The sequence below is a fragment of the Salvelinus fontinalis genome, chromosome 38, assembly GCF_029448725.1.
Source record: "Salvelinus fontinalis isolate EN_2023a chromosome 38, ASM2944872v1, whole genome shotgun sequence".
Classification (NCBI taxonomy): Eukaryota; Metazoa; Chordata; class Actinopteri; order Salmoniformes; family Salmonidae; genus Salvelinus; species Salvelinus fontinalis.
Window position 1 is genome coordinate 11,036,457 of NC_074702.1, and position 24,275 is coordinate 11,060,731.

At 46.1% G+C, this 24,275-nt stretch overlaps 1 protein-coding gene across 2 annotated transcripts in view; it reads left to right on the forward strand.

Moving 5' to 3' along the window:
• Positions 1-7,667: 7,667 nt before the first annotated feature.
• The window catches only part of LOC129837744 (ETS domain-containing transcription factor ERF-like), a 55,562-nt gene continuing 38,954 nt past the window's right edge, over positions 7,668-24,275 (forward strand). Inside the window, exons 1-2 of one of the 2 annotated variants that reach the window (XM_055904163.1) lie at positions 7,668-9,076; positions 12,931-13,078. The gene's annotated coding sequence lies outside the window, so the exon portion shown is untranslated. The remainder of the gene's footprint in view (positions 9,077-12,930; positions 13,079-24,275) is intronic. The other variant, XM_055904164.1, reaches the window with a different exon arrangement.

The following is a 24,275-nucleotide window of genomic DNA, read 5'->3' on the forward strand; positions in this document are numbered from 1 at the left end:
CGTGTGTAAACACTATGATACACACACACACACACTTAGTCCCCTCCCAGACATGTGTGTAAACACTGATACACACACACACACTTAGCCCCCTCCCAGACACGTGTGTAAACACTACGATACACACACACTTAGCCCCCCTCCCAGACACGTGTGTAAACACTATGATACACACACACTTAGCCCCCCTCCCAGACAGGTGTGTAAACACTATGATACACACACACTTAGCCCCCCTCCCAGACAGGTGTGTAAACACTATGACACACACACACTTAGCCCCCCTCCCAGACACGTGTGTTAACACTATGATACACACACACTTAGCCCCACTCCCAGACACGTGTGTAAACACTACGACACACACCCACTTAGCCCCCCTCCCAGACACGTGTGTAAACACTGATACACACACACACTTAGCCCCCCTCCCAGACATGTTTGTAAACACTATGATACACACACACACTTAGCCCTACTTCCAGACAAGTGTGTAAACACTGATACACACACACTTAGCCCCACTCCCAGACATGTGTGTAAACACTACGACACACACCCACTTAGCCCCCCTCCCAGACACGTGTGTAAACACTGATACACACACACACTTAGCCCCCCTCCCAGACACGTGTGTAAACACTATGATACACACACTTAGCCCCCCTCCCAGACATGTGTGTAAACACTACGACACACACCCACTTAGCCCCCCTCCCAGACATGTTTGTAAACACTATGATGCACAAACACTTAGCCCCCCTCCCAGACATGTTTGTAAACACTATGATACACACACACTTAGCTCTACTTCCAGACAAGTTTGTAAACACTGATACACACACACACTTAGCCCCCCTCCCAGACACGTGTGTAAACACTACGACACACACCCACTTAGCCCCTCTCCCAGACACGTGTGTAAACACTACGACACACACCCACTTAGCCCCCCTCCCAGACACGTGTGTAAACACTGATACACACACACACACACTTAGCCCCCTCCCAGACACGTGTGTAAACACTACGATACACACACACTTAGCCCCCCTCCCAGACACGTGTGTAAACACTGATACACACACACTTAGCCCCCCTCCCAGACATGTTTGTAAACACTATGATGCACACACACTTAGCCCCCTCCCAGACACGTGTGTAAACACTATGATACACACACACTTAGCCCCACTTCCAGACAAGTGTGTAAACACTGATACACACACACACTTAGCCCCTTCCCAGACACGTGTGTAAACACTATGATACACACACACTTAGCCCCACTTCCAGACACGTGTGTAAACACTATGATACACACACACACACTTAGCCCCTTCCCAGACACGTGTGTAAACACTGATACACACACACACCTAGCCCCCCTCCCAGACATGTGTGTAAACACTATGATACACACACACTTAGCCCCCCTCCCAGACATGTTTGTAAACACTATGATGCACAAACACTTAGCCCCTCTCCCAGACACGTGTGTAAACACTACGACACACACACACTTAGCCCCCCTCCCAGACATGTGTGTAAACACTGATACACACACTTAGCCCCTTCCCAGACATGTGTGTAAACACTATGATACACACCCACTTATCCCCCCTCCCAGACATGTGTGTAAACACTACGACACACACACACTTAGCCCCCCTCCCAGACATGTGTGTAAAAACTGATACACACACTTAGCCCCTTCCCAGACACGTGTGTAAACACTATGATACACACCCACTTATCCCCCCTCCCAGACATGTGTGTAAACACTATGATACACACACACTTAGCCCCCTCCTGATACACACACACACACACACACACACACACACACACACACACACACACACACACCTAGCCCCCCTCCCAGACATGTGTGTAAACACTATGATACACACACACTTAGCCCCCCTCCCAGGCACGTGTGTAAACACTGATACACACACACACACACACACACACACACACACACACACACACACACCTAGCCCCCCTCCCAGACATGTGTGTAAACACTGATACACACACACACACTTAGCCCCCTCCCAGACACCTGGGTTAACACTATGATATACACACACTAAGCCCCCCTCCCAGACACGTGTGTAAACACTATGATACACACACACTTATCCCCCCTCCCAGATATGTGTGTAAACATTACGATACACACCCACTTAGCCCCCCTCCCAGACACGTGTGTAAACACTATGATACACACACACTTAGCCCCCTTCCCAGACATGTGTGTAAACACTACGATACACAGACACTTAGTCCCCCTCCCAGACACGTGTGTAAACACTATGATACACACACACACACACTTAGTCCCCTCCCAGACATGTGTGTAAACACTGATACACACACACACACTTAGCCCCCTCCCAGACACGTGTGTAAACACTACGATACACACACACTTAGCCCCCCTCCCAGACACGTGTGTAAACACTATGATACACACACACTTAGCCCCCCTCCCAGACAGGTGTGTAAACACTATGATACACACACACTTAGCCCCCCTCCCAGACAGGTGTGTAAACACTATGACACACACACACTTAGCCCCCCTCCCAGACACGTGTGTTAACACTATGATACACACACACTTAGCCCCACTCCCAGACACGTGTGTAAACACTACGACACACACCCACTTAGCCCCCCTCCCAGACACGTGTGTAAACACTGATACACACACACACTTAGCCCCCCTCCCAGACATGTTTGTAAACACTATGATACACACACACACTTAGCCCTACTTCCAGACAAGTGTGTAAACACTGATACACACACACTTAGCCCCACTCCCAGACATGTGTGTAAACACTACGACACACACCCACTTAGCCCCCCTCCCAGACACGTGTGTAAACACTGATACACACACACACTTAGCCCCCCTCCCAGACACGTGTGTAAACACTATGATACACACACTTAGCCCCCCTCCCAGACATGTGTGTAAACACTACGACACACACCCACTTAGCCCCCCTCCCAGACATGTTTGTAAACACTATGATGCACAAACACTTAGCCCCCCTCCCAGACATGTTTGTAAACACTATGATACACACACACTTAGCTCTACTTCCAGACAAGTTTGTAAACACTGATACACACACACACTTAGCCCCCCTCCCAGACACGTGTGTAAACACTACGACACACACCCACTTAGCCCCTCTCCCAGACACGTGTGTAAACACTACGACACACACCCACTTAGCCCCCCTCCCAGACACGTGTGTAAACACTGATACACACACACACACACTTAGCCCCCTCCCAGACACGTGTGTAAACACTACGATACACACACACTTAGCCCCCCTCCCAGACACGTGTGTAAACACTATGATACACACACACTTAGCCCCCCTCCCAGACAGGTGTGTAAACACTATGATACACACACACTTAGCCCCACTCCCAGACATGTGTGTAAACACTGATACACACACACTTAGCCCCCCTCCCAGACACGTGTGTAAACACTGATACACACACACTTAGCCCCCCTCCCAGACACGTGTGTAAACACTGATACACACACACTTAGCCCCCCTCCCAGACACGTGTGTAAACACTGATACACACGCACTTAGCCCCCCTCCCAGACACGTGTGTAAACACTATGATACACACACACACTTAGCCCCACTCCCAGACATGTGTGTAAACACTGATACACACACACTTAGCCCCCCTCCCAGACACGTGTGTAAACACTGATACACACACACTTAGCCCCCCTCCCAGACACGTGTGTAAACACTGATACACACACACTTAGCCCCCCTCCCAGACACGTGTGTAAACACTGATACACACACACTTAGCCCCCCTCCCAGACACGTGTGTAAACACTGATACACACACACTTAGCCCCCCTCCCAGACACGTGTGTAAACACTGATACACACACACTTAGCCCCCCTCCCAGACACGTGTGTAAACACTGATACACACACACTTAGCCCCCCTCCCAGACACGTGTGTAAACACTGATACACACACACTTAGCTCCCCTCCCAGACATGTTTGTAAACACTATGATGCACACACACTTAGCCCCCCTCCCAGACATGTTTGTAAACACTATGATGCACACACACTTATCCCCCTCCCAGACACGTGTGTAAACACTATGATACACACACACTTAGCCCCACTTCCAGACAAGTGTGTAAACACTGATACACACACACACTTAGCCCCTTCCCAGACACGTGTGTAAACACTATGATACACACACACTTAGCCCCACTTCCAGACACGTGTGTAAACACTATGATACACACACACACACTTAGCCCCTTCCCAGACACGTGTGTAAACACTGATACACACACACACACACACACCTAGCCCCCCTCCCAGACATGTGTGTAAACACTATGATACACACACACTTAGCCCCCCTCCCAGACATGTTTGTAAACACTATGATGCACAAACACTTAGCCCCTCTCCCAGACACGTGTGTAAACACTACGACACACACACACTTAGCCCCCCTCCCAGACATGTGTGTAAACACTGATACACACACTTAGCCCCTTCCCAGACATGTGTGTAAACACTATGATACACACCCACTTATCCCCCCTCCCAGACATGTGTGTAAACACTACGACACACACACACTTAGCCCCCCTCCCAGACATGTGTGTAAAAACTGATACACACACTTAGCCCCTTCCCAGACACGTGTGTAAACACTATGATACACACCCACTTATCCCCCCTCCCAGACATGTGTGTAAACACTATGATACACACACACTTAGCCCCCTCCTGATACACACACACACACACACACACACACACACACACCTAGCCCCCCTCCCAGACATGTGTGTAAACACTGATACACACACACACACTTAGCCCCCTCCCAGACACCTGGGTTAACACTATGATATACACACACTAAGCCCCCCTCCCAGACACGTGTGTAAACACTATGATACACACACACTTATCCCCCCTCCCAGACACGTTGTAGCGGTATTAATTAGAGATGGGTAAAGAAGATTTTGTTCGGGCGCCAGGCAGGTAATAACCCTGCCGAAAGAAAAATAGTAGAACAGTGAGAGTACCACTACCAGACCCACACACATCAGCAGAAGAGACTGCCTAGTGTGTAGCCTGTTGACCAGATAGCCAGCGGAGAGAAAAAAGAATACACACCCTATAGATCCCACATCACAGCACAGTCCTTCCACAATTCTTGGTAACCCCACCAAGCATACCTCATATAACAATAATGGCAGAGCAAATAAACAGTAACTTCATACAATAAAGAATGAACCCAGTCATCACACAGAGGATTTGCAATAGTTTGTATTCTCTTCCAGTGGAGGAGTGCAGAGGGTATGAATGTGGGGTGTTCATATACACACTAGTCCAGCTCCAATGAACTTCAATGCATTTAGGAAAATAGAGTCTGTTGCAGAGTAAAGCACTGGAACATAGCGGGAAGAGAAAGAGAGAAAGGGAACAAGAGAGGTCTTAGCTGTGGTCTTTAGGGTGCAGGGGTACGGTCTGACTGTCCGATGGGGTGTTGGGTTGTAGTTTAACGCTTCGCAACAATGTTGCTACTAATCCATTGCGATCCATAACCGTCGCGATCCCAAATGAGAACAACCACGTCGTCGAGCGATCACACCGAGGATTGATTTAAATACTGTATAACTACATACGCTGAAGACAAACAAAAAACTTCTGCAGCATAGCACACACAATCAAAACTGTCGCGCCACCCAAGAGCTCCTCCCCAAAGAGCTGAACAAGCGCTCTTTTATTTTCTCCTTCCTTACTGCTCATGCGCTCTTAAAGTGGCAGCGCACGGTGAAGGCTCCGTGCAGGATTTCGCCACAACGTGTGTAAACACTATGATACACACACACACTTAGCCCCCCTCCCAGACACGTGTGTAAACACTATGATACATACACACACTTAGCCCCCCTCCCAGACACTTGTGTAAACACTATGATACACACACATTTAGCCCCCCTCCCAGACATGTGTGTAAACACTATGATACACACTTACTTACCCCCCCTCCCAGACGCGTGTGTAAGCACTGATACACACACACACTTAGCCCCCCTTCCAGACACGTGTGTAAACACTATGATACACACACTTAGCCCCCCTCCCAGACATGTGTGTAAACACTATGATACACACACACACACACACACTTAGCCCCCCTCCCAGACACGTGTGTAAACACTATGATACACACACGTAAACAGACATGGGTTAATGTGAAGGACTTGTAATTGCATGCTTCAGCACAGTATCATGATAGGTTTGGTGTTGTAGGGGAAACAGGAAACTCAAGGGAACATGGAGGTGAAAAATGAACAGAAAAGGATAGATGGACATAGAAGGGGTCGTAGGGAGGAGAAAGGATGGGGACGCCATGCAGAACATGTACAAGCATCTTTAGAAGTTAAGTAACAAGCCCAGACAGTCAGATCAGCACAGGACACACTAGAGGGCGGTAAAGAGGTGTGTGTGCGTGTGTGCGTGTGTATGTGCGTGTGTGTGTGTTTTTTGGTATCTTGTTCTTGTTTGACCCGAAAGTTATTTATCTGAATATCCACTGTGGACTTGAAGGTAACTGCCAAAATAAGGAAACAACAACATAAAGTGTCTTAATAGGGTGTTGGGCCACAACGAACCAGAACAGCTTCAATGCATCTTGACATAAATTATACAAGTGTCTGGAACTCTATTGGAGGGATGCGACATCATGGGGGCATAGCCACGGTAGACAAAATAATGGCCTTCCCAGCATTTTTATAAATGACCCCAACCATGATTGGATGTTAATTGCATAATTAACTCAGGAACCACACCTGTGTGTCACGCCCTGACCTTAGAGAGCCTTTTTATGTCTCTATTTGGTTTGGTCAGGGTGTGATTTGGGGTGGGCATTCTATGTTTTGTTTTTCTATGATTTTGTATTTCTATGTTTTGGCCGGGTATGGTTCTCAATCAGGGACAGCTGTCTATCGTTGTCTCGAATTGGGAACCATACTTAGGTAGCCCATTTCCCTCCTTTCTTTGTGGGAAGTTGTATTTGTTTGTGGCACTATAGCCTTAAGCTTCACGGTCGTTTTTGTATTGTTTATTGTTTTTGTTGGCGTCATCCTAATAAAAAGGAATATGTACACTCACCACGCTGCGCTTTGGTCTACTTCATTCGACGGCCGTGACACTGTGTGGAAGCACCTGCTTTCAATATACTTTGCATCTCTCATTTACTCAAGTGTTTCCTTTATTTTGACAGTTATCTGTATCTCTCTCTATCCTCACTATCTGTATGGTGTTCTCTATCTCACCTGCCGTACTCCCATCTCTCTACCTCATCCCTGTCTATACGCCAGTGGAGGCTGCTGGGGGGAGGACGGCTCATGGTAATGTCTGGAATGGAGCGAATGGAATGGCATCAAACACATGGAAACCATGGAAACCATGTGTAAGATACCTATTCTGCACCAGCCATTACCACGAGCCCGTCCTCCCCAATTAAGGTGTCATCAACCTCCTGTGATACACACACTATCTCTTGCTACCCATCATGCACCCCATCACCACATCCCTCTCCATCTTCTCCTCTGTCTCGGTGACTCCCTTGTCAGATACTGCACCTCTCTGCACTCGAGTGAGTTCCATAGGTTTACCTAACTGATTATTAAGTAGCTGATTGAGGATCAATTAAGTAATTAAAGTTGGTTAGGGCAGGGTCGATTGCTGGCATGGGACTGAGGACGTGCATTGAAGTGTGTGTGTGTGTGATATAGCGTAGCGGTACAGCCTTCCTTTTGCAGCCCTACGTGTCTTTTTACTCTTGTTAGTAATTGTGGTATATACAATGATATTTAGGGAATTATGTCCCATAGAGACATTTAACTACACCCCTTTATTGAATGTTGGATGTGTGGTAAGAGGAAATAAATGGCCATTGACTGTGAAAGTGAATGATACTGTATCTTCTTAATATCTTCACCATTTCTTTGACTTATTATGTTGAATTCCCTCTAGAAATATGTCAGTGGCTGTGGCTTATGAGTTTTTAGGCATCATCTGGCATGGGATCTAACCAGGAGTAGTGAGGATTCAGTCTGAAGGAATAGTGAGGATTCAGTCTGAAAGAATAGTGAGGATTCAGTCTGAAAGAATAGTGAGGATAGTGAGGGGAGCGAATATGTGAAGGGATAGAATAACGACCAATAACGATGTTTGACGGTGTCACTGAGTGCACAATGGTACATTTTGGGGCTTTATTCTACGTCTTCCCACTAGGCACACACTGGTTGAATCAACGTTGTTTCCACGTTATTTCAATGAAATTGCGTTGAACCAACGTGGAATAGACTTTGAATTGACGACAATGGGTTGTGCCTATCCTGAAATAGGTTAGCGGTGCAAAATAACCCAATACTTTGTTAATTGACGCGTAATTGCATTGTTGAGTACAAAAAAATGGTCAAAGATTTTGGTAATTGCCATTTTTTGGAAAATGGCACTAAAACAGAGGAAGGGTGAGGAAGTATATGTGACTAACCAGTGAGGAGGTAAGACATAGGGGCTCCTCTTGTGGCGGCGCGAATGAAAAGAAGAGTGTGAAAGGAAAAACACACATATGTACACACAGTCAAACTCGTGCACACACACAAAGACACACACACACACACAAACCTCATTCCGAAACACAGGAGCGGAAACGGGTCGAATCCTACTTCAAATTCTCTTTCCTCTCGGCTTGTCGACCGGGGAAAACAAACCGACCCGAGGCACAGCGAATGGGGATTTACTAATTAACTACTTACACACAGAGAGATGCACACCTCCTCCGCTCCCTCCCTCCCTCTGTCAGTTCCCTCGGTCGAGGTTGTTAGTGTAGTGCTGCTTCCACGGTCCCCGCCACTGGAACAAATGCCTGGAGAGTGATCTCACACCTGGGTAGACTGCTCACACTTTGGCTGTTTAAAGAATACTGAACCACTGGGCAAAGACACTTGAGGTATGTCATCGTCTATAATGCCATATCTTTGGCCGTCAAAATGTTTTAGTTTTAGAAAAATTATATGATTGCTTGTTAGATTTTGGATCTGTGTTTTTTTAGTGGGTTTACTTCTTGTTGTGTCAAGTGACAAACCAATATTATTGGGATTATTATTATTATTATTGTTATTAGCCTGAGCTTTTAACACAATGCTACTTTAGATTCGATTAACTATCTATATCATTGTTTTTTATTTTTATTTTTTTTATTACTAGTTGGCTGCCAGTCTGGATATAGTAGCATACCTGAAATAGTGAACAATCATAAATAGGCTAGATTTTGGGGAGTCACATCTGAGTCTCCGGATTTGCCCAGCCCAGCATGCATGTTAGACCACTGCTGCTCTCCCGTCACGCGGACGGGGAAGCTCCCGCGCAGAGCTGTCTGTGCTGGCCCGGATTAGCCGTTAAGTGTCTCTATTTGTTAACGCTTTACGTCTAACCCTCACCTCCACACCACAGTATCAATCAGTCAATTAAACAGCCACTCACACGGCTAGCAAGAGGCGTCCAATGTCGGCTATGTGCAACCTGGGCTATGTGCAACCTGGGCTATGTGCAACCTGGGCTCTGTGTGTGTGTGTGTGTGCGCGCGTGCGCGTGACCCAGCGTAATTTACCTTCACAAAGTGTATGTAATGTTTGGCCGCAGATGCATTTATTTTTGTGTCATATTTTTCACGCTCTCGTGAGCCAGGATGCAAATACATGTAACATGCAAGGGAAACAGTGCTTTTGGCAGACCCATTCATCATTGCGCGAGTAGAAGTTTGCGGATGATTGTAAAAAAAACGGTTGGGGATCCAAAATCAGACCTAAAGTTTGTGTTTTAGGCTTTAGATAATAGCCCCACATGTTTACAATGCTGTTATTTGTTGTGATAGGGACAACATACAGTTGGAAATAGGCTAGGCAAATTTGGATGTGCACTTGATTTTTTGGAAAAAATAACACGTTTATTAGAATATAATCGATTATAATATGATTTTAATCGCAGTTGAAAGAAGTGGTATTGTGAGTTAATTTGCTTTTCTAATTCAGGTGTGTGTGTGTGTGTGTGTGTGTGTGTGTGTGTGTGTGTGTGTGTGTGTGTGTGTGTGTGTGTGTGTGTGTGTGAGAGAGAGAGTTGTGTGTGTGCGCGCGCGCTTTCGTGTTTAGCCTAGATGGGATTTGGAGATGTGTCGATGCTGATCACGGATGACCTGGCAGCGATATAGACGCAGAGAAAATCCTCAAATCTTTTGGAATAATCTAGCCTCTGTTTGACTTGACTTGCCCCCCCACCCTCCAAAAAGTTGTTTACCCTAGTGAAACGTTGATGCATATTTATGGGCACCGTGGGTGTACCTTATCAATTATTTGTGCCAGTACATTTCTAGATAAACAGTGTTTATAAATCAATAGATGCATGTAACTATTCCAGATTAAGAGATAGATCAATAGGTCCACCTAACCCGACCGAATGTTTATTTTTTTCTCTGTTCAATTATTCAAAATATCATCTAACTTTGCACAACTTTGCCACTGCTCACTGCTCATCTACTGTGAGTTGCTGAGTTCAAGGCTTAAATGAAAGTTGTCTTCATTTTAATAGACTATAGACCTACTCTTCTAATAGTCTATTGGTTTGCATTGCTATTACTATGATATAGACGTAACAATGGTGACGATAATGACAATGCTGTCAATATTGAATAATAATAATGATAAGAGCCTAATAATAATAATAATACATTTAATTTAATTCAGCGTCAATTACGAAAAATAGTGTACAGAAATAGTTAACAGTGCAGATTTTTATGCATGATAAAAGGAAGGCAGAAAGCTTTGTTAAGGATATATTTTTGATGGACTAAATGTTCGAAATTGTGAAAGTAAAAAATAACAAAAAAATTCCCTGCACTCTCATTCAATGTGTTCCACTTAAAAATATATTATAATTCAATGTATATTGTTTACTTAGAAAGTTACATTCTTTCTATATATTTTTGTCTTTTGTAGTTTTGTCTTGGTTAAGTTCTTGCAGAGTTTAGGTGGAAGTGTCAAACCTAATTTTCTCTCATCTCCAAACTGACCATTTATATCCGCGGTTTGTGCCGCCTTTTCCCGGTTGCCTCTATCTTTCTCTTGTCAATATTTGGTAGAAATATTTCCGACATTAAATAGCATTTGGGGAAATCTCTCCCCACATCCCTCACCCTGCCCTCCCTCCCCCCTCATCTTGAGTTTGGGTTTGAAGTTCGTCGCCAGTCCAATTAGGCTACATTTGTTATAAGCTATCGGTGATTTTAGTTTAAGTTGTTTCTAACTTAATTCGAATCGATTAAACAAGTTAATAATAATAATAATAATAATAATAATAATAATAACAACAACAATTACTCACATTTTGGTAGGCCTATTTATGTGCCGTTTTGGCAAATACGTAGACTATTATTATTATTAGTAGTAGTAGTAGGCTAGTAGTATTATTAGTATTGTTCCATTTTAATATATTGCAATAATGACAGATGTAATTGTTACAACGTTAAAACGGTATCTTACAAAATAATCAATTCTAATTCCATGACTTTCTTGTACAAAACTAAAATGTAAAGGCATACAACAATATAATATGTCGACAAGGAACTCCAAAATGAACGATTACATTTTAAATATATTATAATTATTAAATTATCAATTTAAAGTATGTCGCCAACAAAATGCCTGCACATGCAGTTGTCCAAGAAGTCTGTCATATCGAGCTGCCGTCTCGCCTGGCTTTAACGTGACCTGATGAGGTCAATGTCGTCAAGTTAATCAATCCACTGAGGAAAATGCATAATCTGACATTTCTCCACTTCTAAATTGAATTTTCCTGGATTATCTCTTGATAATTTCCCCATACATATAATGTTACACCTTACATATAGGAGCCATATCAATAATTTCACATATATGAACATTTGGATACACACTTTAATTCAGGAAATGCATTTGTAGAATTATAGCAAATTTTGAAGGTCAAACATTTGCCCATGCATGGCACCGCTATTCACCTTGTCATTTAGTTCAGGCTCGGTACCAGTGTTTTGAATGCCTCCTAGTTGAATGTTGCTTCTCAGCCACAATCAACGTTCTAATGCTAATAGCACCATCAAATATTCGGGGTAAACGCATAGGCCGACTTTGAAATGAGCACCGTGTGGTTTGATTTCTGAAAACGTTATTATCCTTAATGTCTTGCATCTGGAAGCTAATTTGGTATGATCAAAGTGCAGCTAGTTAGTGCGGTCAATACAGTTTCGAGGAAGGCAAGCGCCCTATCGATAGTGTATGAGACGCTAGGAGGCCCACTTCAGTGATGATGCGCGGCATTCAATTCCAGGGAATATGCCTGAGCCAGTAGTCTACCCCTGTCTCATCTCACCAGTCCACCCGTCTCCTCTCCTCTCGCCATGACAGTCAAGAGTAAATAAGGTGATTGATCGGATGGGTGGAGTGGTTCCACCTGTCATTGTGCTCTTCTGTGATGTAGAGGCTGAAGTGGCCCTCCCGGACACAAGTCAAGTCCCAGGGACGGTTCTGTTCAACTGGAAGAAAGCACGAATATCTTCCACTTGTCGTGTGTTTGATTATTTCTTCCCCAAGAGTGTCTTCTCTTTTGGGGAAGCACTAGGCCATGATGAGGCAAATTTATAGCCAACATGACGTGGTTATAGGGCCAACAATAGGCTACAAACGGAATTAGCCTTATCTAATTTATTAAATAAAATACATATTATTGAAATGGTTTGAATCACAAATAAGTTGAACGAAACTATTCATTTTTTAGTGTAACATCACTATAGTGCGACGCGGGACTTCCCTCGTCTCTCCGTCCGGAACCAGCGCAGCCCAAAGAGGTCCAGTTCAGTGCGGTGTTTGGAGTTCGGGCTTCGGCCTCAGGTGCATCTCTGAGGCGGGGCGACGCGGGAGTGCAGGTTGGTGGCAGCCCGCTCCATTGATGACAATACCCCTTCTTCCTTCTTGCTTTTCAGTTAGGACTACTGTCTCTCACAAACTGAATGTATTTACCAATGTTTATCCGAAAGGAATCATGTTTTTGATGTTTCAACTTTTTGGTTTATTATTCAACTATAAGACCAAAATCCAAAATATACCTATTGACAATACTTGTTATCATGGCAATAAAACATTATAGCTAAGCATCGCAAAAAGGGAAAGTACAATTATTTTCTCATTATAATTGAACCAATGTGACTGCACCTCATACTGAATGGGTTTCACAATGCCTTTTGAGCTTTGATCAGCACTGTTTGTCTCAAGTGATAAGCTCAATAGTGAATAAAAGCAAAGATATCGAAGCCATTTTGTTTCGTATGTTATAAGAGAAAAACGTAGTTCTCTTGACCTGATTTATAATACAATATGGGTAGCAAAGCTCACAATACCTATAACCTCTCTTTAATGCATACAATTCTCTCCATACATACTGGACCTATAGGACAATTGAAGGACTATTCAGTCCCTCTCCCTGTGTCTATCTCATCCTACCCCCCCCTATCTCCTCTACCCCCTCCCTTTCCCTCATCTCTTTCTCCTCGCCCCCTACCCATGTCCTCTCTCCCCGGCACACCTGGTAACTACAAACTTGTACACAATAATAACAGCGAGATGTATCCATCTATCTCTCTATCTGGCCTGTCTGCAGTTAGTGGAGTGGCTGAGAGACTCGCAGGCGTGAAAGGTCAGTTAATCGATGGCACACAATTTGACAAATCCCAGCGACTCTTATCATCCACATGGCGTTTAAGGCCAAAGGAGAGGGGAACCGCAGAGATAAATGTTTAATCCTGACTGGAGAAAGAGAGAAAGAAGAGAGCGAGAAGAGGAGAGCGAGCGAGTGAGGGAGGCAGAGAGAAAGAAAGAGGGGTGGAGAGAGAAAGCGGGAGGCAGAAAGAGAGGGAGAGATAGGGAAGGAGGGAGAGGGAGGGATGTAGAGACAGAGGGAGAGAGGGGGGAGATATACGGAGAGAAGGAGAAAATAGGAAAGTAAATGGGTTACAGCCAAAAGGGCGTTGAAGTTGTAAGTGGAGTGACATAGCAACATGGACATAGCATCATGGCCATCTCTACTTCTACATTATATTCACACAGAGAAAGTTAATCGATTCATGCTCTTTCTATATGTTTCCTGGATTAATTCTGGACAGGAAGAGGATACTTAGAAGTTGTAATGGTTTTGACCTTATTTTTGGCAGCTTGTGTAAACTTAGTAGAGAGTTAACGTGTAAAGTTGAGAAAAACAACCCTTGTATGATTGGCAGATTTCTGAAGCACTCATGAGGCAGTAGGATGTTAGTCCCACAATAAGACCAAGCAACAAAGAGGAAAATTAGTTTTAGAACACAAAGCTAGTCTGAAACTTTACTTCATTTTTTTTTTTTTAAGTGGCAGTGGTTTAGAAATGGACCCACTTTCTCTGTCCTCACGCCCTTGAGAAGAATGTCTAAACTATAGCCTGGCCTCAGTTGATAAACCTTCTGCTCTTTGAAAGGACTTAATGACAATGCTCGACCCAAGTTCCTTTTATTTTGGGGGTTTCTTTTGCTGAGTCATAATTATCGCTTTGACAGTGATGTCAAAAAACGTTAATGCTTTAGTGGACTTTGATAATGGCTAATCCTTATGCGTGAAATGCGTACTGCTCTTTCTATCCAGATATTGACACAGACAGACAGATGGACTGATGGTGGAGAGAATACAGTAAGAGAGACTGAGATATGGCATAGAAAGGTAGATGGTTGGAGAGGAAAGAACAAGAGAAGGTGGATAGAAAGACAGACAGACGGACAGACACAGAGACAGACACAGAGACAGACAAAGAGCAGACCATCCACCAGACAGAAGGACTTCCAGACTGTGCTACTGTGTGTGACTGAGGGAGCTGCTTGGCCGAGCATACAAACACACGCTCATGTCCCTTCCCGCCGTCTCAATACGAGCTCAATGTCATTCGATTGAGATTAGTCGCACTGGCATGACAGCAGATCCCTAGTATTGCCAAAGCACTTAGGAGGCAATGACAGGCCCACATCGATGAGTGCTAACACACACACACACACACACACACACACACACACACACACACACACACACACACACACACACACACACACACACTCCAACATGCCATGCAGGCAAGACAGAGAGACAGTGAGAGAGAAGGAAAAGAAGGAAAGAGGGAGAGCGAGCTCATAACTGGCAAAACATCAATGACTGTCAAGAAGTAGCAGTGGGCAAGAACTGTAAAGAGTGCAAAAGAAATGGTAAGGGTGTCTGGGGAAGAAAGAAAAGAGGAGTGGAGATGAGGTCGGTGGGGTAAGATGGGTGAATCAGACAGAGAGAGATGAGGTGAGGGGGGTAAGATGGGTGACTCAGACAGAGAGAGATGAGGTGGGTTGGGTAAGATGGGTGACTCAGACAGAGAGAGATGAGGTGAGGGGGGTAAGATGGGTGACTCAGACAGAGAGAGATGAGGTGGGTGGGGTAAGATGGGTGACTCAGACAGAGAGAGATGAGTTGGGTTGGGTAAGATGGGTGACTCAGACAGAGAGAGATGAGGTGAGGGAGGTAAGATGGGTGACTCAGACAGAGAGAGATGAGTGGGGTAAGATGGGTGAATCAGACAGAGAGAGATGAGGTGAGTGGGGTAAGATGGGTGACTCAGACAGAGAGAGATGAGTGGGGTAAGATGGGTGAATCAGACAGAGAGAGATGAGGTGAGGGGGGTAAGATGGGTGACTCAGACAGAGAGAGATGAGATGAGTGGGGTAAGATGGGTGACTCAGACAGAGAGAGATGAGGTGAGGGGGGTAAGATGGGTGACTCAGACAGAGAGAGATGAGGTGAGTGGGGTAAGATGGGTGACTCAGACAGAGAGAGATGAGGTGAGTGGGGTAAGATGGGTGACTCAGACAGAGAGAGATGAGTGGGGTAAGATGGGTGAATCAGACAGAGAGAGATGAGGTGAGTGGGGTAAGATGGGTGACTCAGACAGAGAGAGATGAGGTGAGTGGGGTAAGATGGGTGACTCAGACAGAGAGAGATGAGGTGAGTGGGGTAAGATGGGTGACTCAGACAGAGAGAGATATGATGAGTGGGGTAAGATGGGTGACTCAGACAGAGAGAGATGAGGTGAGGGGGGTAAGATGGGTGACTCAGACAGAGAGAGATGAGGTGGGTGGGGTAAGATGGGTGACTCAGACAGAGAGAGATGAGTTGGGTTGGGTAAGATGGGTGACTCAGACAGAGAGAGATGAGGTGAGGGAGGTAAGATGGGTGACTCAGACAGAGAGAGATGAGTGGGGTAAGATGGGTGAATCAGACAGAGAGAGATGAGGTGAGTGGGGTAAGATGGGTGACTCAGACAGAGAGAGATGAGTGGGGTAAGATGGGTGAATCAGACAGAGAGAGATGAGGTGAGGGGGGTAAGATGGGTGACTCAGACAGAGAGAGATGAGGTGAGTGGGGTAAGATGGGTGACTCAGACAGAGAGAGATGAGGTGAGTGGGGTAAGATGGGTGACTCAGACAGAGAGAGATGAGATGAGTGGGGTAAGATGGGTGACTCAGACAGAGAGAGATGAGGTGAGGGGGGTAAGATGGGTGACTCAGACAGAGAGAGATGAGGTGAGTGGGGTAAGATGGGTGACTCAGACAGAGAGAGATGAGGTGAGTGGGGTAAGATGGGTGACTCAGACAGAGAGAGATGAGTGGGGTAAGATGGGTGAATCAGACAGAGAGAGATGAGGTGAGTGGGGTAAGATGGGTGACTCAGACAGAGATGAGTGGGGTAAGATGGGTGAATCAGACAGAGAGAGATGAGGTGAGTGGGGTAAGATGGGTGACTCAGACAGAGAGAGATGAGGTGAGTGGGGTAAGATGGGTGACTCAGACAGAGAGAGATGAGGTGAGTGGGGTAAGATGGGTGACTCAGACAGAGAGAGATATGATGAGTGGGGTAAGATGGGTGACTCAGACAGAGAGAGATGAGGTGAGGGGGGTAAGATGGGTGACTCAGACAGAGAGAGATGAGGTGAGTGGGGTAAGATGGGTGACTCAGACAGAGAGAGATGAGGTGAGTGGGGTAAGATGGGTGACTCAGACAGAGAGAGATGAGGTGAGTGGGGTAAGATGGGTGACTCAGACAGAGAGAGATGAGATGAGTGGGGTAAGATGGGTGACTCAGACAGAGAGAGATGAGGTGAGGGGGGTAAGATGGGTGACTCAGACAGAGAGAGATGAGGTGAGTGGGGTAAGATGGGTGACTCAGACAGAGAGAGATGAGGTGAGTGGGGTAAGATGGGTGACTCAGACAGAGAGAGATGAGTGGGGTAAGATGGGTGAATCAGACAGAGAGAGATGAGGTGAGTGGGGTAAGATGGGTGACTCAGACAGAGAGAGATGAGTGGGGTAAGATGGGTGAATCAGACAGAGAGAGATGAGGTGAGTGGGGTAAGATGGGTGACTCAGACAGAGAGAGATGAGGTGAGTGGGGTAAGATGGGTGACTCAGACAGAGAGAGATGAGATGAGTGGGGTAAGATGGGTGACTCAGACAGAGAGAGATGGGGTGAGTGGGGTAAGATGGGTGACTCAGACAGAGAGAGATGAGGTGAGGGGGATAAGATGGGTGACTCAGACAGAGAGAGATGAGGTGAGTGGGGTAAGATGGGTGACTCAGACAGAGAGAGATGAGATGAGTGGGGTAAGATGGGTGACTCAGACAGAGAGAGATGAGTTGAGTGGGGTAAGATGGGTGAATCAGACAGAGAGAGATGAGGTGAGGGGGGTAAGATGGGTGAATCAGACAGAGAGAGATGAGGTGAGTGGGGTAAGATGGGTGACTCAGACAGAGAGAGATGAGATGAGTGGGGTAAGATGGGTGACTCAGACAGAGAGAGATGAGGTGAGTGGGGTAAGATGGGTGAATCAGACAGAGAGAGATGAGGTGAGTGGGGTAAGATGGGTGAATCAGACAGAGAGAGATGAGGTGAGTGGGGTAAGATGGGTGACTCAGACAGAGAGAGATGAGTGGGGTAAGATGGGTGAATCAGACAGAGAGAGATGAGGTGAGTGGGGTAAGATGGGTGACTCAGACAGAGAGAGATGAGTGGGGTAAGAGATGAGGTGAGTGGGGTAAGATGGGTGACTCAGACAGAGAGAGATGAGGTGAGGGGGGTAAGATTGGTGACTTAGACAGAGAGAGATGAGGTGAGTGGGGTAAGATGGGTGACTCAGACAGAGAGAGATGAGGTGAGTGGGGTAAGATGGGTGACTCAGACAGAGAGAGATGGGGTGAGTGGGGTAAGATGGGTGACTCAGACAGAGAGAGATGGGGTGAGTGGGGTAAGATGGGTGACTCAGACAGAGAGAGATGGGGTGAGTGGGGTAAGATGGGTGACTCAGACAGAGAGAGATGAGGTGAGGGGGATAAGATGGGTGACTCAGACAGAGAGAGATGAGGTGAGGGGGGTAAGATGGGTGACTCAGACAGAGAGAGATGAGGTGAGTGGGGTAAGATGGGTGACTCAGACAGAGAGAGATGAGGTGAGTGGGGTAAGATGGGTGACTCAGACAGAGAGAGATGAGTGGGGTAAGATGGGTGAATCAGACAGAGAGAGATGAGGTGAGTGGGGTAAGATGGGTGAATCAGACAGAGAGAGATGAGGTGAGGGGGGTAAGATGGGTGACTCAGACAGAGAGAGATGAGGTGAGTGGGGTAAGATGGGTGACTCAGACAGAGAGAGATGAGGTGAGTGGGGTAAGATGGGTGACTCAGACAGAGAGAGATGAGTGGGGTAAGATGGGTGAATCAGACAGAGAGAGATGAGGTGAGTGGGGTAAGATGGGTGACTCAGACAGAGAGAGATGAGTGGGGTAAGAGATGAGGTGAGTGGGGTAAGATGGGTGACTCAGACAGAGAGAGATGAGGTGAGGGGGGTAAGATTGGTGACTTAGACAGAGAGAGATGAGGTGAGTGGGGTAAGATGGGTGACTCAGACAGAGAGAGATGAGGTGAGTGGGGTAAGATGGGTGACTCAGACAGAGAGAGATGAGGTGAGTGGGGTAAGATGGGTGACTCAGACAGAGAGAGATGAGGTGAGTGGGGTAAGATGGGTGACTCAGACAGAGAGAGATGAGGTGAGTGGGGTAAGATGGGTGAATCAGACAGAGAGAGATGAGGTGAGTGGGGTAAGATGGGTGAATCAGACAGAGAGAGATGAGGTGAGTGGGGTAAGATGGGTGACTCAGACAGAGAGAGATGAGGTGAGTGGGGTAAGATGGGTGAATCAGACAGAGAGAGATGAGGTGAGTGGGGTAAGATGGGTGAATCAGACAGAGAGAGATGAGGTGAGTGGGGTAAGATGGGTGACTCAGACAGAGAGAGTTGAGATGAGTGGGGTAAGATGGGTGACTTAGACAGAGAGAGATGAGGTGAGTGGGGTAAGATGGGTGACTCAGACAGAGAGAGATGAGGTGAGTGGGGTAAGATGGGTGACTCAGACAGAGAGAGATGGGGTGAGTGGGGTAAGATGGGTGACTCAGACAGAGAGAGATGAGGTGAGGGGGGTAAGATGGGTGACTCAGACAGAGAGAGATGGGGTGAGTGGGGTAAGATGGGTGAATCAGACAGAGAGAGATGAGGTGAGGGGGGTAAGATGGGTGACTCAGACAGAGAGAGATGAGGTGAGTGGGGTAAGATGGGTGACTCAGAGAGAGAGAGATGGGGTGAGTGGGGTAAGATGGGTGACTCAGACAGAGAGAGATGAAGCGAGGGCGGTAAGATGGGTGACTCAGACAGAGAGAGATGAGGTGAGTGGGGTAAGATGGGTGACTCAGACAGAGAGAGATGAGGTGAGTGGGGTAAGATGGGTGAATCAGACAGAGAGAGATGGGGTGAGTGGGGTAAGATGGGTGACTCAGACAGAGAGAGATGAGGTGAGGGGGGTAAGATGGGTGACTCAGACAGAGAGAGATGAGGTGAGTGGGGTAAGATGGGTGACTCAGACAGAGAGAGATGAGGTGAGGGGGGTAAGATGGGTGACTCAGACAGAGAGAGATGAGGTGAGTGGGGTAAGATGGGTGACTCAGACAGAGAGAGATGAGGTGAGTGGGGTAAGATTGGTGACTCAGACAGAGAGAGATGAGGTGAGTGGGGTAAGATTGGTGACTCAGACAGAGAGAGATGAGGTGAGTGGGGTAAGATGGGTGACTCAGACAGAGAGAGATGAGATGAGTGGGGTTAGATGGGTGACTCAGACAGAGAGAGATGAGATGAGTGGGGTAAGATTGGTGACTTAGAGTGACTCAGAGGGAGAGAGGATGAAGACGAGTGTATACAAGTGATGTACGGGAAGAGGGGAGATTTACTAGAAGAGAGATTATTAAGTCAACATGTCCTGGGTCAGACATTAATCCGATTTAACAGCAATTAAGGTGAGACTGATTCCTTCCTAGAGAGGAGGGGGAATCACAGAGAGAGTAAAGTAGAGAGGGAGGAAAATGAGAGGTGGGAAGGGGAAGCAGCTTTACTGGTAGTATCAGTTGGTACTCCTCCACAGATGGAGCAAGCATAACAACTTCACCCAAGCAACCACCACACCCCACATAATAACCACCACACCCCACATAATAACCACCACACCCCACATAATAACCACCACACCCCACATAATAACCACCACACCCCACATAATAACCACCACACGCGACATAATAACCACCACACCCCACATAATAACCACCACACCCCACATAATAACCACCACAGCCCACATAATAACCACCACACCCCACATAATAACCACCACACCCCACATAATAACCACCACACCCCACATATTAACCACCACACCCCACATAATAACCACCACACTCCACATAATAACCACCACACCCCACATAATAACCACCACACCCCACATAATAACCACCACACCCCACATAATAACCACCACACCCCACATAATAACCACCACACCCCACATAATAACCACCACACCCCACATAATAACCACCACACCCCACATAATAACCACCACACCCCACATAATAACCACCACACCCCACATAATAACCACCACACCCCACATAATAACCACCACACCCCACATAATAACCACCACACCCCACATAATAACCACCACACCCCACATAATAACCACCACACCCCACATAATAACCACCACACCCCACATATTAACCACCACACCCCACATAATAAAGCTCTATTCTCAATAGTCAGCTATAATCAAAACTATGACCTTGTAAACAGGCGGTAGATATAGGCCGGGATTCAACCACATCATGCTTTGTCCTCAATGCACGTTGTAAAGGCAATGTCCCCGCGTCCGCAGAGACCACATTCATGGTAAACTCTGCATACGTTGAATCCCGGTCTTCCATCTAATACAGTGATATAGGAGGTGAGGGGTAATCTCTTTCCACTGAAGGTGAGAAAGAGGAGAGGAGAGAGGAGGGTAACTCTGGTGCATATAGATGAAAAGTAGGCCCTTTTCCCCCTCTCCTTCCTTCTTCCCCCTCTCCACCCTCAGCCCCCAGCCGTCGTGCTCTGCTCTCTGGGTTCGGTTGTTCCAGATGTGTATCAGGTGCTGGGGTGGACAGAGGGCCCCGTCGTCCCTGTAGCATTGGTGCGTCTATTGGGAGATTGTGGTCCTGATAGCTCTCCCGTCTGACATGTACACAACAGAACATAAATCACACACACAGAGACACACACTCACGCTTTATCTCTCACTCAGCACACCTCAGATAGGAGCCAACTCTAGAGAGAGAGAGAGAGAGAGAACAGGTTTGCTAAGTAGGGGAAAGGGTTGGGTTTGAGATTATCTGTATTGCTCGGCTCCTTGTTCTCCTTGTGTCGATCTGTTTTACTCACAGTCTTAATGAGAAAATTGTTGGCTTGAATTGGATTCGGTTGCATGATGTTTGAGATTTAAATGAAGTTGTACCATTATTTACCATCCTTAAAACAACCGTAACACACCATTAGGGCTCCACAGAATGGCCAGCCCATTGAGATATACAGGGTTCTCATTCCCATTCTATGGGTATACATTCTATCCTATGGGTCAAGTCCATGTATGATACCCCCAGTAGCAGTTTGTGGGTAAAATCACTGGAGAAGCCAATCCAGAGAAAAAGTCATTTTACAACCTCTGTGTTGTGATAATTGTGTTGTTTGCTCTATAACCCGTTAGTTCATATGCCTTGACACCGTGATATACAGTATAGGCCTATAGCCGAGACAATAGGAAGACACAGTGGCAGAATAAACTCAACCACACATTTGTTTCATTACAAAACCGGAGAGCAACATCTGTCCGATGAAGTCCACAAAGCATATTGCATGTAACAAACAGTTACATGACCTACAGCATGGTCAATCAAGTTAATATTTCTGACATTTTCGAACTACTGAACAACTATTGATTTAGAACAGCGGAGTTACTGCAGGTCCCAAAGAAAACAGGAGCTGCCTCCACTATTCCAGCACCATTTCAACTTCATAATTTCAACATCCTCAAATCACCTATGCTTAGTTGCATCTAAAAGATACCCGAAACAATTTAGTCCAATCAACGTAAGCGAAATATCATGTGGCTGTCCATGGTACTGATGTGTGTGTGTGTGTGTGTGTGTGTGTGTGTGTGTGTGTGTGTGTGTGTGTGTGTGTGTGTGTGCAAGTAGAAAAAAACATGTTGACTGACACTACTTCTAGAGAAACAAAAGTGCCATCCTCCTCTTTCATGTTGCCTAAAGGGTCTATGACTGTCATACAGTACATGCTTTTAGTTGTTGTTGTTCTAGGCTACCTGGCTAAAATACTTGCTTACTAGCCCAACTTCCTTTCATGGGCTACGATGTGGCAGGCCAGCTAGTTAACATTAGCAAACTACATCTAGTTACATGTTGAACTTCTATCCTCTCAGGCCAGGGGTGCAATGTATGAATTTATAGTTGATCAGAATGGCCGTTATAATCATTAGCCAGTATGGAGAATTTGAGTAAAACCACAAGTCCAAATCCATATCTCCATCCATGGCTAATTTAGGAAAGGGTCGGTTTTAGCTAGCTAGCTAGCCACCGGAGGACAACAACACAATGAGATGCAACAATTCAACTTTTTTTCTGTCAATGCGGTCTAATGCACTACAGTCACTTGATTTGAATCCAGGCTGTATCCCATCCGGCCGTGATTGGTCCCATAGGGTGGCGCACAATTGGCCCAGCGTCGTCCATGTTTGGCCGGGGTAGGCTGTCATTGTAAATAAGAATTTGTTCTTAACTGACTTAGCTAGCTTTTTTGGGTGCACCAGAACCATTCACAGTTGATCTCACTTAGTTTAGCTGAATGCTGGTTGGCTAATATTATATATTTTTTATCAAGGCTTACTGGCTTCCCTTTCTTGTTACGATGTCATACTCTTTCTGAGCAGACAGCATCAGATAGATATGCTACACATACTGAGACAGAGGAGCGCTGTTTCGTTCGCTCGAATGCTTTCTCTGGTGAGATACATTCAGCCTCGTGTGAATTGATGGAAATGTATGAAACACAGAGAGACGAAAGATAATTTATTATTTTGTGTTTTTTTCTTTTATGGGGAAGCCTGGCTTCCCTTGACAAAAATTAATACACGCCACTGGATACCCCAGATAGAGAGAGCATTACATTTGGCCTGTGTTGACAGAGGGAGGTTGTATTGACTGGCTCTTGCAGGGGAGGCGTGTCCCCAGCCCTGTCGCCAAACCATTTGTGGCGTTTAATACACTGTAGCAGAGGTCTCCCTAACCTGTACACTGCATGCAGCAGCCGTAGGAATCAATATGCACTAGTCTAGACTGAAACGGAGCATCTGACACAGTGAAAGAGGGAGTGAGTATGAGAGAGAACGAGGGAGGAAGAGGGAGAGAGAAATAGGAAAGGATATACAGGGAAACAGAGGAAAGGTCAGAGTGAGGGATCCAGGGAGATACAGAAAGGAGACAAAAGGAGAGGAAATGATCAGAGACATGGTTTGAAAAGCATAGAGCCAAAGAGAGGAGAGAGAGGGATGGAGAGGGGGGGGTGCGGGGTGGAGTTAGAGAGA